We start from the raw sequence: 16,054 nt of genomic DNA on the forward strand, positions 1-16,054 counted from the left end.
GTTGTAATAGTATGTACTCATTGGAGCACCCAGGGGGGCTATTCAAACAGGCTAACTAGTAACATATCACTCCTGAAAATGATCTTTGGCTTGTCACGTGAGTAATCTCCCCGATGATTGGATTTATAAAACCATGTGACGTGAACCAATTCGATTGGACACTCACATTGCGCACATCATCACACAGCTTCTATGAGGAGTTACAACGATGGCCGAGTGGCTGGCTCAAAAGTCCGCGGAGTTAACTTTTCAGCAAAAAAAAGTAAGTTCCTATCTCATATCATTAAAAAGTTATTTTGAATTTAGTAAAGCTTGGTCTTACCATCGTATACAACGGCGTCGGCCCCAGAGTGTTTAATGGCTAATGTTTATCCAGCAGAACTATAAGAGGTGGACTCCCCAAACTAAGTGGAAATACTTGGTTAAAAGACATTAGGGCATAACAGGCTCGTGCTGTTGATGCCAGTTTGTCAGCCGTATCAACATTTGGTGGTCCCTCATTTATCGCGTGAGTTACGTTCTAAAAATAACCCCGCGATAAGCGAAATCTGCGAAGTAGTCAGCGCTATTTTTTACAATTATTATAGATGTTTTAAGGCAGTAAAACCCCTCACTACACACTTTATACACTTTTCTCAAACAGGCATTAACATTTTCTCACTTTTCTCTCTGTGTAAACACTCTCTTTTTTCTTCTGGGCGAGAAGATTATAAACAGACACGCAGAACTCTCCCTTCGCTCACTGCCTCCGGAGGTACGGATGCGAGACCCGCAAAGAATCCAAGTCCTCTCTCAGTGGCCACGGAGCTCTGCAGCTGTGGTCAACATCTGCATCAAAACAGCGAGCGTAGTCTCTGGACCTTGTTGCCAGATTTTGGCCGCAACTCCACACAGCAGAGAGAGGGCAGTGTGAGTGGCCTGCTGAGGCGTTTACCAAGCCCACAGACTGAGTAAGCAAATCGGAGGCAGTGAGAGCAATCGCGGTGATACCGACCGGTGCCACGACCGGCCTGCCTGATAAGGCCGCAGAACACAATGCGCTGTTTAAAAAAAGAAAAAAAAAGCATGCAAAATTGCACAAAAAAAAACAAAACGTGAAACTGCAAGGCCGCGAAAGGTGAACCGCGTTATAGTGAGGGACCACTGTACCACCTCTTCCAGGTGGTGTACTGGTGAGTTAACAATACCATTCTTGTTTTTAACTAACTAACTTTTACTTTCTATTATAAGCCACCCAGTCAGTCAGCAACATAAATGCTGGATTTAAATGCCACAGCAGAACTCTTATTATCTCTGTGCGCTGGCGGTTTGTGGCCGGTTAGATTATGAAACCCCGGGCTGAAAAAAATGTTCCCAGCATGCCCCTGGACAAAAAGTGGCAGCATGACAAGCACAGGGTACAACACTGTATGGTCTTACATAAATGACTATTTCGGGGGTAATTTTCAGTTCAACTTTTAAAAAAATGCTACCAGTTTGTTCCAGATGTCATGAGGATTCAGAATATATATAGTTTTTACAGCTACATACCATATCAAGATGCTGATTAGACACCATGATTAGTGCACAGATGTGCCTTAGACTACCCACAATAAAAGGCCACTCTGAAAGGTGCAGTTTTATCACACAGCACAATGCCACAGATGTCTCAATATTTGAGGGAGCGTGCAATTGGCAATGCTGACAGCAGGAATGTCAACCAGAGCTGTTGCTCGTGTATTGAATGTTCATTTCTCTACCATAATCCGTCTCCAAAGGCGTTCAGAGAATTTGGCAGTACATCCAACCAGCCTCACAACCGCAGACCACGAGTAACCACACCAGCCCAGACCTCCACATCCAGCATGTTCACCTCCAAGATCGTCTGAGACCAGCCACTCGGACAGCTGCTGAAACAATCGGTTTGCATAACCAAAGAATTTTCTGCACAAACTGTCAGAAACCGTCTCAGGGAAGCTCATCTGCATGCTCGTCGTCCTCATCGGGTCTCGACCTGACTCCAGTTCGTCGCGCAACTTCACACAGCCATTGAAGAGGAGTGGACCAACATTCCACAGGCCACAATTGACAACCTGATCAACTCTATGCGAAAGGATATGTGTTGCACTGCATGAGGCAAATGGTGGTCACACCAGATACTGACTGGTATCCCCCCCCCCCCCAATAAAACAAAACTGCACCTTTCAGAGGTGGCCTTTATTGTGGGCAGTCTAAGGCACACCTGTGGCAACTAATCATGGTGTCTAATCAGCATCTTGATATGGCACACCTGTGAGGTGGGATGGATTATCTCAGCAAAGGAGAAGTGCTCACTATCACAGATTTAGACTGGTTTGTGAACAATATTTGAGGGAAATGGTGATATTGTGTATGTGGAAAAGTTTTAGATCTTTGAGTTCATCTCATACAAAATGGGAGCAAAACCAAAATTGTTGCGTTTATATTTTTTGTTGAGTATAGTTTGGGAGTTTATCTCAGACAGACAGACAGACAGACAGACTAGCCCTTTATGTATATAGATTCTTAAATGTAGATATTTTCTGGTGCTTTCACTCTGCTCTGACAGTAAACTGATTAATTTTGAGATGTGGACAAATGACATCTGAGGATGCCATCTTGGACTTAGTGAAACACTGATCAACGGTTTTCACCATTTTATGACATATTTATGGACCAAACAATTAGATCAATACAGGATATAATCAACACATTAACATTAAGCCCTATGATTCCTTCAGTCTTTTTGTATAACACTGGTCAACCCTCTTTTTTCTTGCATAGACTTTGAGAACTGATTTTGAGTAATTTGGGGTGCTGAATCTAAATCTGGCAGTACAGTGGCTTAGTGGTTAGCACTGTTGCCTCACAGCGAGAAGGTCATGGGTTCAATTCCCGCCTGTGGCCCTTCTGTGAGGAGTTTGCATGTTCTCCCCCCGTGTTTGCGTGGGTTTCCTCCGGGTGCTCCGGTTTCCTCTCACATCCAAAGACATGCAGGTTAGGTGGATTGGAATCTTTAAATTGTCCATAGGTATGCGAGTGGGTGTGAATGTGTTTGTTTGTCTTTTTGTGGCCTTGTGACAGACTGGCGTCCTGTCCTCGCGCTCTATGGCTGCTGGGATAGGCTCCAGCCTCCCGCGACCCTTGACTGGACTAAGCAGTTGAAGATGAGTGTGTGAGAGTGAGAGTGAATCGAAATCTGAGCTCAGATTTCCTCTATCACATCATGTTTTTTTTTTTGGGTTTTTTTGCAGTCTGCATGTTCTGTGTTGATGGATTAAGCAAAAGTTACACATTCACTCATGGGTTTGATGCCACTAATCATGCACAAAGCAGCTTCCAAAACAAAGTTTTTAAACCAGGTTTGTGAAATGTGAACAAGAGCTGTGATGTCGTTTATGGCGTCAAAGAGGTGTGCGAGACTGCAGCTTTTGCTTTAATGCTTGATAGAGAAATATGTTTTCATATCTCAAAAACGTGATTGGCAAAAACTAACACAAGATTCAGATTGAGAGCCTCCAATTTATGCAAAATCCCTTGAAAAACTCCATGCAAGAAAAAGCATGTTGACCAGTGTTATATACCGTACGTGCATATATGTTGGATAAAAAAAGAAAATAAATACTATTTATGACAAAATACTTGAATGCAGGTTTGAAAGTTACTGACAAGATTTATGGCTATGATGTGCTGGTTAACTGTGATTACATGTATTTCAAATTTGTTCAATCTGTTGTGTAAAAAAAAAATATATATATATATATGTGTGTGTTTATATATTATACAAATAATGAATGTTTATGAGTTCAATGGTATGAATATTTCATGAGGTGAAAGACAGTTTTTCACTCACTGAGACATTCTTTTATTTTCATGACCCTCCGACACCTTTCCACAAGGATAAGCTGTGGCCGTCTGACAGCAAACCAAAATATTCTCTTAGCTGCTGCACTATTCCCCGAGATCTTTCTTGTTCTTCTCTCCTCAAGTGAAGTGATATTTTTTTATTTAAATAAAATTTTATAAAAAATAATATTTTATTTAAATATGAAAATCAAAAATTGCAATTGCAGTTTATTCACTTATGATTTAATATACCAACAACAAATCAAATAATTTCTTTTGAATTGGCAGGTGATGTACTGAGGCCACATTTAGGTTTTCAGCTTGTGATGGCTCGCTGTGATGGAGTTCAGAACAATGTGCAAAATAGGTTTTGGAATACTCTGGTGCAGTGTTTAAAGTTAGCATCACAAATATAAAACTGACAGAGTTTTGACATGATCCTAAGCCACATGCTCTATTGATTATTTAAATCTGATTTTATTTCAAATTCTGTTGGATATTTCATCAAGAATGCGAGGGCTGTCAATAAAGTATAGGTCCTGTTTATTTTTTTCAAAAACTATATGGATTTCATTCATATGTTTTTACGTCAGACATGCTTGAACACTCGTGCGCATGCGTGAGTTTTTCCACGCCTGTCGGTGACGTCATTCGCCTGTGAGCACTCCTTGTGGGAGGAGTCGTCCAGCCCCTCGTCGGAATTCCTTTGTCTGAGAAGTTGCTGAGAGACTGGTGCTTTGTTTGATCAAAATTTTTTCTAAACCTGTGAGGCACATCGATGTGGACACGGTTCGAAAAATTAAGCTGGTTTTCAGTGAAAATTTTAACGGCTGATGAGAGATTTTGAGGTGATACTGTCGCTTTAAGGACTTCCCATGGAGCGAGACGTCGTGCAGCACTCCCAGGCACCGTCGTCAGCCTGTTTCAAGCTGAAAACCTCCACATTTCAGGCTCTATTGATCCAGGACGTCGTGAGAGAACAGAGAAGTTTCAGAAGAAGTCGGTTTCAGCATTTTATCTGGATATTCCACTGTTAAAGGAGATTTTTTTAATGAAAGACGTGCAGGCGGATTGCAGCGTCGGCTCGCAGCCGCCGCGACGCTCCGCCACAGGAAAAACACCTCTGTTGGAAGCCTTGAGGACAAGTTGGAACATCTCCAGCTGATAAACAATTTCTCATATACTCACTCCACTGAAAGCCATCAAAAGCCGCCTGGATTTTACAAATGGTTATCAACACGGAGGTGTTTTTCCTGTGCCGCCGCGCCGCGTCGGCTGCGTCCCGACACGCGGACCCATCCGCACGTCTTTCATTAAAAAAATCTCCTTTAACAGTGGAATATCGGTTTCAGCATTTTATCTGGATATTCCACTGTTAAAGGAGATTTTAACACACAGGCGAATGGCGTCACCGACAGGTGTGGAAAAACTCACGCATGCGCACGAGGGTTCAAGCATGTCTGACGTAAAAACATATGAATGAAATCCATATAGTTTTTGAAAAAAATAAAAAGGACCTATACTTTATTGACAGACTTCATATGTCCACATGGTGGACGTCATGTTCCTTCATCTATGGGTGAGTAAAACAAAGGGTTTCTTTTGATTGATCTGGGGCATCAAAGATCATCGGATGCAAGAGGGTTTGTCATTCTATATTGTTTGAAGTTGGAACTAAAAGATGACAACATTTATTGTTTTTGAGTAATTTTCTAAACAAGCATGCTAACTCCCTAATCTATGCTGTTACCAGTGTAGGGAATAGCAGGTGAAAATGCTCGGGAAACTCAACCTCTATTGCACTAATTATTACAGGAGCAGACAAAATTGCATGAGAAAACTGCATTATTGCATTAATGATTATGCTAGAATAGAACTGTTGCTGCCACAGTGAGAAGGTTCTGGGTTTGACTCTGACTTGGTCTTATGTCTGTGGAGTTTTCATGTTTTCCCCATGTTTGAGTGGGATCCCTCCAGATGATCAGGCCCCTCCCCCATCTATCATTTGTCTGTGAATTTTATTTTAATGTATTTCCAAACAAACAATAAACATAAATTATTTTATCCCCAAAATGTTTTTCTTGGTACTGTCTAAACCATGCTATATGGCACCAAATAAATGCAAATCTATGTGGAAAATGAGTGCACGTGGTGTAGTTTCCATGTACGGTACAGTGCATCCAGAAAGTATTCACAGCGCTTAACTCTTTTCACATTTTATGTTACAGCCTTATTCCAAAATGGATGAAATTCTTTTTTTTTCCTCACATCACATGTACACAAGTATTCCCACCTTTTGCTATGAAGCTGAAAATTGAGCTCAGATGCCTCCTGTTTCTGCTGATCATCCTTGAGATGTTTCTACAGCTTCATTGGAATCCACCTGGGGTAAATTCAGTTGATAAGACATGATTTGGAAAAGCACACACCTGTCTACGTATAAGGTCTCACAGTTGGCAGTGCATGTCAGAGCACAAACCAAGTCAAAGGAATTGTCTGCAGACCTCTGAGACAGGATTGTTTCCAGGCACAAATCTGGGGTCGGGCACAGAAACACTTCTACTGCTTTGAAGGTCCCTTTGAGCACAGTGGCCTCCATCATCCATAAATGGAAGAAGGTCAGACCCACCAGGACTCTTCCTAGAACTGGCCGCCTGTCTAAACTAAGCGATCGGGGGAGAAGGGCCCTAGTCAGGGAGGTGACCAAGAACCTGATGGTCACTCTGTCAGAGCTCCAGCATTCCTCTGTGGGGAGAGGCAAACCTTCCAAAAGGACAACCATCTCTGCAGCAATCCACCAATCAGGCCTGTATGGTAGAGTGGCCAGAAAAAAGCCACTTCTTAGTAAAAGGCACATGGCGGTCTGCAAGGAGTTTTCCAAAAGGCACCTGAAGGACTCTCAAACCACTCACGCACCACTCATCTTCCACCTCTTACCCAAGATTGTGCTGCGGGAGGCCTGAGCCTATCCCAGCAGTCATAGGGCGTGAGGCAGGGTACACTCTGAACAGGATGGCAGTCTGTCGCAGAGCCACATACAGACAAACAGACACCTTAACACTCGAATACACACCTATGGACAATTTAAAGTTTCCAATTCACCAAACCTGCATGTGTTTGGATGTGGGAGGAAGCCAGAGCACCCAGACAGCACCCACGCTAACAAAGGAAAATGCAAACAGTGCTAACTATGAAGCCACCGTGCTGCCCCGATTCTCATGAGAGAAAGATTCAACCCTTTGGTGTGAATGTCATGTTTGGAGGAAACCAGGCACCATCCCTACAGTGAAGCATGGTGGTGGCAGCATCATGCTGTGGCGATGTTTTTCAGTGGCAGGAACTGGGAGCTAGTCAGGATTGAGGGAAAGATGAATGCAGCAATGTACAGAGATATCCTGGATGACAACCTGCTCCACAGCACTCTTGGCCTCAGACTGGGGTGACGGTTCACCTTTTCAGCAGGACATTGACTCAGCACACAGCCAAAATCAAAGGAGTAGCTTCAGGACAACTCTGTGAATGTGCTTGAGAGGCCCAGCCAGAGCCCAGACCTGAATCCAATTGAACATCTCTGGAGAGATCTGAAAATGGCTGTGCACCGACGCTCCCCATCCAACCTGATGGAGCTTTAGAGGTGGTGCAAAGGGGAATGGACAAAACTGCCCAAAGATAGGTGCACCAAGATTGTGGCATCATATTCAAGAAGACTTGAGAGTGTAATTGCTGCCAAAGGTGCATCAACAAAGTATTGAGCAAAGGGTGTGAATACTTACATACATGTGATTTCTTAGCTTTGTATTTTTAATACTGCATGTTCATGTGCATGTCCAAGTACTGGAGGGACAAAAATGGTGAGAACAAGTGCAGAGAGATGCTTTGGGAGGAATACAAATAAACTGGAGATGGTGATCAACGATTCAGAAAGGAGGTGGTCTGGAGTAAAGGTAAGAAGAAGAAAAGATGAGTGGAAAGGAGCAGAAGGGGTGATAAAATGGCTCTGACAATGAGAATCACACACCTCCCTAATGACTACTCCAAGAGAGGGAGGGAAAGAGTGACAGACAAGATAAAAGGCACATGCATGAATTAAAAAGCACAAGTACAGACACGTATCACTGATGTGAGTTTTTGACTGACATCATCCCTCATTTTGAGAAATGTCATCCATGGGGTGCTCTGCCTTGCGAACATTTTAATAGAGGAATAGAAGTGCATGTGCAGACAAGAGGAGGTGTAGGTATTGTTTGTCACCAGATGAACTTGTGGGGTGAGACTAATGAAGAGTGCAGAAAGAAGGGTGGCATTTTAATTTGCCTTTCTTTCTCTGTCTCACTCCAGTTTTCTGTCAGTTCTCTGGAGGAACACTAGGCTGGCTTTACAGAGGAAAGAAGGAACTTCAAACAATCACACTGAAAATGTCTGATCTGATTGACCGGGTCTGTATGCCGATGCATAGATACACATATTTACTAAAGGAGATAGACTTTTTCTCATTACTTCCACCAAGGAGGTTATGAGAATGGTGTTTTGTTTTGTTTTTTCTGTGTGCATGAAAAATTACATTTTCAAGCCATCCACCACACCAGGTGTCATTATTACGCTTATCAAGTGGAAGAACTTATTCATACATGAGTCCAACACCAGTCCCATTCATATGGATTCCATTCAACATCATTTATATATAACTGCATTATCATTTGGAACAGGCCTTCTCAAACTGTGGGGTGGATGCCCTTGGGGAAGCAGAGAACCCGTTCAGGGGCACCATGGAGGAATGGATGACTCAAAGGTATTGTTGAACCTCTCTGGAAAGGTTGACTGTCAGGAGTGCAACAATTTCAGGTGTACTACACAGCTCTTTGTGCCAGTTACTTGCCGCTCAGCAATCAGAACAGTCTGGCTTCAAGGCCCACAAAGATAACCAGTGCTCAATGAATGCAAGCGCCAATAGCTGCCGTGATTCTTCCCAGCTTATGTTGACTTTCACAAATTATTTGATTCAGTTCACTGGGCTATTCAATGGGACATCCTGAGAATTTGTATGTTGAATGTTATAAAATTGAGCATAATCCTGCCAGTCAATCAACATCCGATACTGACGTTTTTTGAGGTAAAACTTGAGGTAAAACTCCCATCATTATTAAATGTTTCTAGTACCACATTAAAAAACACTAGCTCCTTTAAATTTTTTGCAGTTCAAATCATAAAAAGCTTTTTATTCTTCACCACTGTAATTTTATTAGATAATCAAATAAAGGCTTCACTAGCTTCTTTCCACCATATTGATCAACATTCGCCTTGTCAGTAAACAATTTAGGATTTTGAACCACAAGGTAAAATACAGCAACAAGATGTCATAACACACTGAGAAACTAAACATCCGAGTGTGTCATTTGAGGGTAAATTGTGACTGGAACTGCCCAAAACAAATGAAAATGAAAACAGAAAGACAGCTGTAGACACAGCAAAAAAAAAAAACCATTCGGAAGATTCAGACGGCTTTCGGTGGCTTTTCAGTCGAGTGAATATCCAATAATTGTGTAAGAGCTGGACATGTCACAACATGTCCTGTGAAACTTCCAACACGGAGGTGCTTTTTGTTCTGCGCCATTAGTGGCTCCATCCCGACACGCAAACCCTCCGCATGTCTTTCATTACAAATCTTCTTTCACAGTGGAATGTGCCGAAAAAGTGCTGATGTCCACCTCTTCTGCAATTTCTCTGGTAGTCAGACGACATCCCAGATCAACACAGCGTTCACTTTGGAAATGATCTGGTTGTTTCAGCCTGTCGATGGCCTCTGCCATTGTGCGCCATCTTTAAACTGGTTGTAACACTCCTTAATCTGTGTGATGTCCATAGGATCGTCACCGAAAGCCGTCTGAATCTTCCCAATGGTTTCCACCTGGCTGTCTCTCACAGTTTCTGGAAAAATTTGATCCTTTCCTTGCAATGAAAATACAACGAGGGGGGAGGACCAGTGCTCACACAAAGCCTGCTCACATGCAAGTGATGCAACCGACAGACATGAAAAAAATCACGCAAGCACACGAAGGTTCAAGGTTGGCTCATGCAAGCACACATGATTCAAATCCATCAGGTTTTTGAAAAAAACAATAAGGTCTGATACTTTTCTAACAGACCTCGTATATCATTGCTTTATATAAACCAATACAAGGGTTGCAAAGTTGACCCCCTTTCAGGTTTACACAATGTACGAGGTCATGTATTAAAGGCACTGCACTGCGGTGGTTTGAATCATATTTGTCTAATAGATTACAATTTGTTCATGTAAATGGGGAATCTTCTTCACAGACTAAAGTTAATTATGGAGTTCCACAAGGTTCTGTGCTAGGACCAATTTTATTCACTTTATACATGCTTCCCTTAGGCAGTATTATTAGACGGTATTGCTTAAATTTTCATTGTTACGCAGATGATACCCAGCTTTATCTATCCATGAAGCCAGAGGACACACACCAATTAGCTAAACTGCAGGATTGTCTTACAGACATAAAGACATGGATGACCTCTAATTTCCTGCTTTTAAACTCAGATAAAACTGAAGTTATTGTACTTGGCCCCACAAATCTTAGAAACATGGTGTCTAACCAGATCCTTACTCTGGATGGCATTACCCTGACCTCTAGTAATACTGTGAGAAATCTTGGAGTCATTTTTGATCAGGATATGTCATTCAAAGCGCATATTAAACAAATATGTAGGACTGCTTTTTTGCATTTACGCAATATCTCTAAAATCAGAAAGGTCTTGTCTCAGAGTGATGCTGAAAAACTAATTCATGCATTTATCTCCTCTAGGCTGGACTATTGTAATTCATTATTATCAGGTTGTCCTAAAAGTTCCCTAAAAAGCCTTCAGTTAATTCAAAATGCTGCAGCTAGAGTACTGACGGGGACTAGAAGGAGAGAGCATATCTCACCCATATTGGCCTCTCTTCATTGGCTTCCTGTTAATTCTAGAATAGAATTTAAAATTATTCTTCTTACTTATAAGGTTTTGAATAATCAGGTCCCATCTTATCTTAGGGACCTCGTAGTACCATATCACCCCAATAGAGCGCTTCGCTCTCAAACTGCAGGCTTACTTGTAGTTCCTAGGGTTTGTAAGAGTAGAATGGGAGGCAGAGCCTTCAGCTTTCAGGCTCCTCTCCTGTGGAACCAGCTCCCAATTCAGATCAGGGAGAGACACACCCTCTCTACTTTTAAGATTAGGCTTAAAACTTTCCTTTTTGCTAAAGCTTATAGTTAGGGCTGGATCAGGTGACCCTGAACCCCCTTAGTTATGCTGCTATAGATGTAGACTGCTGGGGGTTCCCATGATGCACTGTTTCTTTCTCTTTTTGCTCTGTATGCACCACTCTGCATTTAATCATTAGTGATCGATCTCTGCTCCCCTCCACAGCATGTCTTTTTCCTGGTTCTCTCCCTCAGCCCCAACCAGTCCCAGCAGAAGACTGCCCCTCCCTGAGCCTGGTTCTGCTGGAGGTTTCTTCCTGTTAAAAGGGAGTTTTTCCTTCCCACTGTAGCCAAGTGCTTGCTCACAGGGGGTCGTTTTGACCGTTGGGGTTTTACATAATTATTGTATGGCCTTGCCTTACAATATAAAGCGCCTTGGGGCAACTGTTTGTTGTGATTTGGCGCTATATAAAAAAATTGATTGAATTGATTGATTGATGTTTGGAGGATGAGAACAACCCCAAGAACATTGTCTCAACTGTGAAACATGGGGGTGGAAACATCATTTTTGGGGGTGCTTTTTTGGAGTTGATTTGGATCAAGATCCCAATTCTGGATCATTTCTTAAATTGACACCACTTCAAGGATCATCTCAAATCTGTTTGACGGATCTTGACAAAATTTAAATCACATGTAACTATTGTAAAAAGGAATACTCTGCTATTGTTGGATGTTGGGAGTGAGCCAGTGTTGCTGACCAAATGGTCCTCCTGATCGCTTCCCCATCTTTTATTATGAAATAATGCTGTATTTATGTGGAAATGATTGTTGTCCAAAAGCTTCAGATATCTGTCGCTTAGGTAGATGATGACTGGAGTGCAGTTTTAAGCAGAAACTGTTGTGTGGGCCGCTGAAGAGGAGGTACTGCTGGCCCAACACCACCAGATGGCGCCCTGCTTGGAGTGCGGGCTTCAAGCACGAGAGGGCATCAGAACTACTGGAGTGACAGCTGTCACATCATCAACACCAGCTGTCACTCATCAACCACATCCTCCATAAAAGACGGACTGCAACTCCACCTCCCCACCGAGAAATCAGCTACCACTCAGGTAACTTTCTCTGCGGTAATTACTGAGACTAAATATTGTTCTGTGTGCAGCCGTTTTCCTGTGGATACAGTCTGAAGCTGAATTGGCGGATAGTGTGAGCGCGACGTCTTCGCCTCTCACTCCTTCCAGGGAAGTGACTGACAGGAGCTGCACGGGTGATTCTGTATCTGGAGGTGGAGATTTTCCCTCCTGGAGGAACCAAGCACTGAATGATTGCTGGGGTGTATTCACACACCCACCATTAACTGTTTCTGTTTCTGCCAGCAGTACCGGGTCTGACTGCTGAAGACAGTGGCCACCTGGGGCGCAGGACTTTGCGGCTCCAGTGTTCTTCAGATCCATTGGCGGTGGAAACTGTGTGGAATCCGGCTCTTCTCTGGCCAGACGTCTTCTATCTTCGAGCCTGCCCACACATCACCTTGTGTATGATTGACCATCCTCATCCTCTGTTATTGTCTGTATTTCGTTGTGTGATTCACAACATAAAATTGTTACATTTTGGCTTATCCATTGTCCATTCATTAATGCCCCCTGTTGTGGGTCCGTGTCATTACACTTTCACAACAGGATTTCTCGGCCAGCGTCATGGATCCCGAGGGGCGTCAACCATCGCTTGAACAGCCAATGGAAGAGCGAGGTGCACAGGCGTCAGCAGGAGGCGTGTTAGGTGAGCTGCAGCAAATCTTAACCGCTTTCACTGCTTGGTTGGACTTAGTCACCGAGCGGAATGTGATTCTCAATCGGAGGATGGAGGCTCTCACCGCCAAGGTGGAAGCACAGGCTCAGGGCACTGCTGCAGCACCTCCTCCTGCTGACCGGAGGCCTGAAACAGACATTCCGCTGGTCATTCAACGAACCTCCCACCGTCCCCTGAAGCATACATAAGCCCTCCGGAGCCGTACGGAGGCTGTGTCGAGACGTGCGCGGACTTCTTAATGCAGTGCTCGCTCGTCTTTTCACAGCGTCCCGTCATGTACGCATCAGATGCTAGCCAGGTGGCTTACGTTATAAATTTGCTTCGATGAGAGGCACGCACCTGGGCTACGGCACTCTGGGAGCAGAATTCACGGCTCCTAACGTCATACGCTGGGTTTGTGAGGGAGTTCAGACAAGTGTTTGACCACCCTCATAGAGGCGAGACCGCTTCAAGCGTGCTGCTGTCGATAAGACAGGGTGCCGGAGCGCAGCTAAGTATGCAGTCGACTTCCGCATCGCGGCAGCGCGAGCCGGCTGGAATGCTGTTGCGCTCCGTGCCACCTTTGTAAACGGACTGTCTCTGGTCCTTAAGGAGCACCTGGTGGCGAAGGACGAGCCGCGGGATTTAGACGGGCTTATCGACCTGGTTATACGGTTGGACAACCGATTAACAAAACACCGACGGGAGCGAGACGAAGGGCGTGGTCAGGCACAAGCCGTCCCTCTTCCTCCCGGGTCCGAAAGGGAGCCGTCTTCCCCACGCTCCACAGCCAGGGCACTCCACGTGACGACAGCTCCCCCTGCTGCCGTTGCTATGGAAATGAGCAGGGCCAAAAGGCGATCAGATCATGGAAACGAGCAGGGCCAAAAGGCGATCAGATCAGAGACAAGGAGGCTGGTCCGTGGGGAGTGTTTTCTCTGCAGCTCAACCGAGCGCACACAGAAAAATGCCCCAAACGGTCAATACAGCAGCACTCGTCCTTAGAGACTGGGCTAAGGGTGGGTCATAATACCCACACCGGGAAACCCCGTAAATCTGCACGAATCCCAGTCACAATCCTAAGTGAGGATTTAACCCTTCATGCCCCAGCACTAGTAGACACAGGGTCGGAAGGGAATCTGCTGGATAGCAGATGGGCAAAGGAAGTAGGGCTCCCTCTGGTGGCTCTGCCTTCACCTTTGAAGGTACGGGCACTAGATGGCACCCTTCTTCCATTAATCACACACCAGACACAGCCCGTGACATTGCTTGTGTCTGGAAATCACAGGGACGAGATTGTGTTTTATGTAACACCTTCTACCTCCCGAGTGATTTTAGGGTTTCCATGGATGGTGAAGCACAATCCCCGGATTGATTGGCCGTCTGGGGTTGTGACGCAGTGGAGCGAAACCTGCCACCGGGAATGTTTAGGATCCTCGATTCCACCCGGTGACAGCTAATGAGGAGGTCAAAGTCCCCCCCCCAATCTGACGGCGGTGCCGGAGGATACCACGATCTTGCTGACGTCTTCAACAAAGATCTGGCACTCACTCTTCCCCCGCACCGACCGTACGATTGCGCCATCGATTTGATCCCGGGCGCTGAGTACCCGTCCAGCAGGCTGTACAACCTCTCACATCCGGAACAGGAATCAATGAAGACCTACATCCGGGACTCCTTAGCTGCCGGGTTGATCTGGAACTCCACCTCCCCGATGGGCGCGGGTTTCTTTTTTGTGGGTAAGAAGGACGGCAGACTCCGTCCATGCATCGATTACAGAGGGCTGAACGAGATTACGGTTCGCAATCGATACCCATTACCTCTGTTGGATTCGGCGTTCACGCCCCTGCATGGAGCCCAAATATTCACCAAACTCGATCTTAGGAATGCGTACCACCTGGTTCGGATCCGGAAGGGAGACGAGTGGAAGACGGCATTTAACACCCCCTTAGGTCACTTTGAGTACCTGGTCATGCCGTTCGGCCTCACAAACGCCCCCGCGACGTTCCAAGCATTGGTTAATGACGTCTTGCGGGACTTCCTGCATCGGTTTGTCTTCGTATATCTAGACGATATACTCATCTTTTCTCCGGACCCTGAGACTCATGTCCAGCATGTACGTCAGGTCCTGCAGCGGTTGTTGGAGAACAGGCTGTTTGTGAAGGGCGAGAAGTGCAAGTTCCACCGTACTTCTTTGTCCTTCCTGGGGTTCATCATTTCCTCCAACTCCGTCGCCCCTGACCCGGCCAAGGTTGCGGCGGTGAGAGATTGGCCCCAACCAACAAGCCGTAGGAAACTGCAACAGTTCCTCGGCTTTGCAAATTTCTACCGGAGGTTCATTAAAGGTTACAGTCAGGTAGTTAGCCCCCTGACTGCCCTGACCTCCACTAAAGTTCCCTTCACCTGGTCGGATCGGTGCGTTTAGGGAGTTGAAATGCCGGTTCTCGACTGCACCAGTTCTGGTGCAGCCTGATCCTAATTGCCAGTTCATAGTTGAAGCGGATGCCTCTGACTCAGGGATAGGAGCCGTGCTGTCCCAGAGCGGGGAGTCCGATAAGGTTCTAAACCCTTGTGCCTATTTTTGCCGCAGGTTGACCCCGGCTGAAAGGAATTATGACGTCGGCAATCGGGAACTCCTGGCGGTGAAGGAGGCTCTTGAGGAGTGGAGACACCTGTTGGAGGGAGCGACGGTGCCCTTCACGGTTTTCATGGACCATCGGAACCTGGAGTACATCCGGACCGCCAAGCGGCTGAACCCCAGGCAAGCCCACTGGCACTGTTCTTTGGGCACTTTGACTTCCAGATCACATACCGCCCCGGACCAAGAACCAACGATCGGATCCCTGTCCCGGGGCACGAAGAGGAAGCCAAGGCCGAGTTGTCGGACCCAACAGAGACCATCATCCCTGAGTCCACTGTCGTGGCCACCCTCACCTGGGATGTGGAGAAGACCGTCTGGGAGGTCCTGGCACGGAACCCGGACCCGGGAACCGGCCCGAGGAACAAACTGTACGTCCCAGCAGAGGCCAGAGCTGCGGTTTTGGACTTCTGTCACGGTTCCAAGCTCTCCTGTCATCCAGGGGTGCGCAGAACCGTGGCAGTAATCCAGCAGCGCTTCTGGTGGGCGTCTATGGAAGCCGACGTCCGGGATTACATCCAGGCCTGTAACCTGTGCCAGGGGCAAGGCTCACCACAAAAGGACTTCGGGCCTCCTCCAGCCTATACCG

General features: G+C 45.6%; 1 protein-coding gene across 2 annotated transcripts in view; it reads right to left on the bottom strand.

Annotated features, from left to right (window-relative positions):
• ndst3 (N-deacetylase/N-sulfotransferase (heparan glucosaminyl) 3) overlaps window positions 1-16,054 on the bottom strand; it is a 391,475-nt gene that overhangs the window by 341,399 nt on the left and 34,022 nt on the right. The gene's annotated exons all lie outside the window — the stretch shown is intronic.

This window comes from Thalassophryne amazonica, chromosome 15 (assembly GCF_902500255.1).
Source record: "Thalassophryne amazonica chromosome 15, fThaAma1.1, whole genome shotgun sequence".
NCBI lineage: Eukaryota > Metazoa > Chordata > Actinopteri > Batrachoidiformes > Batrachoididae > Thalassophryne > Thalassophryne amazonica.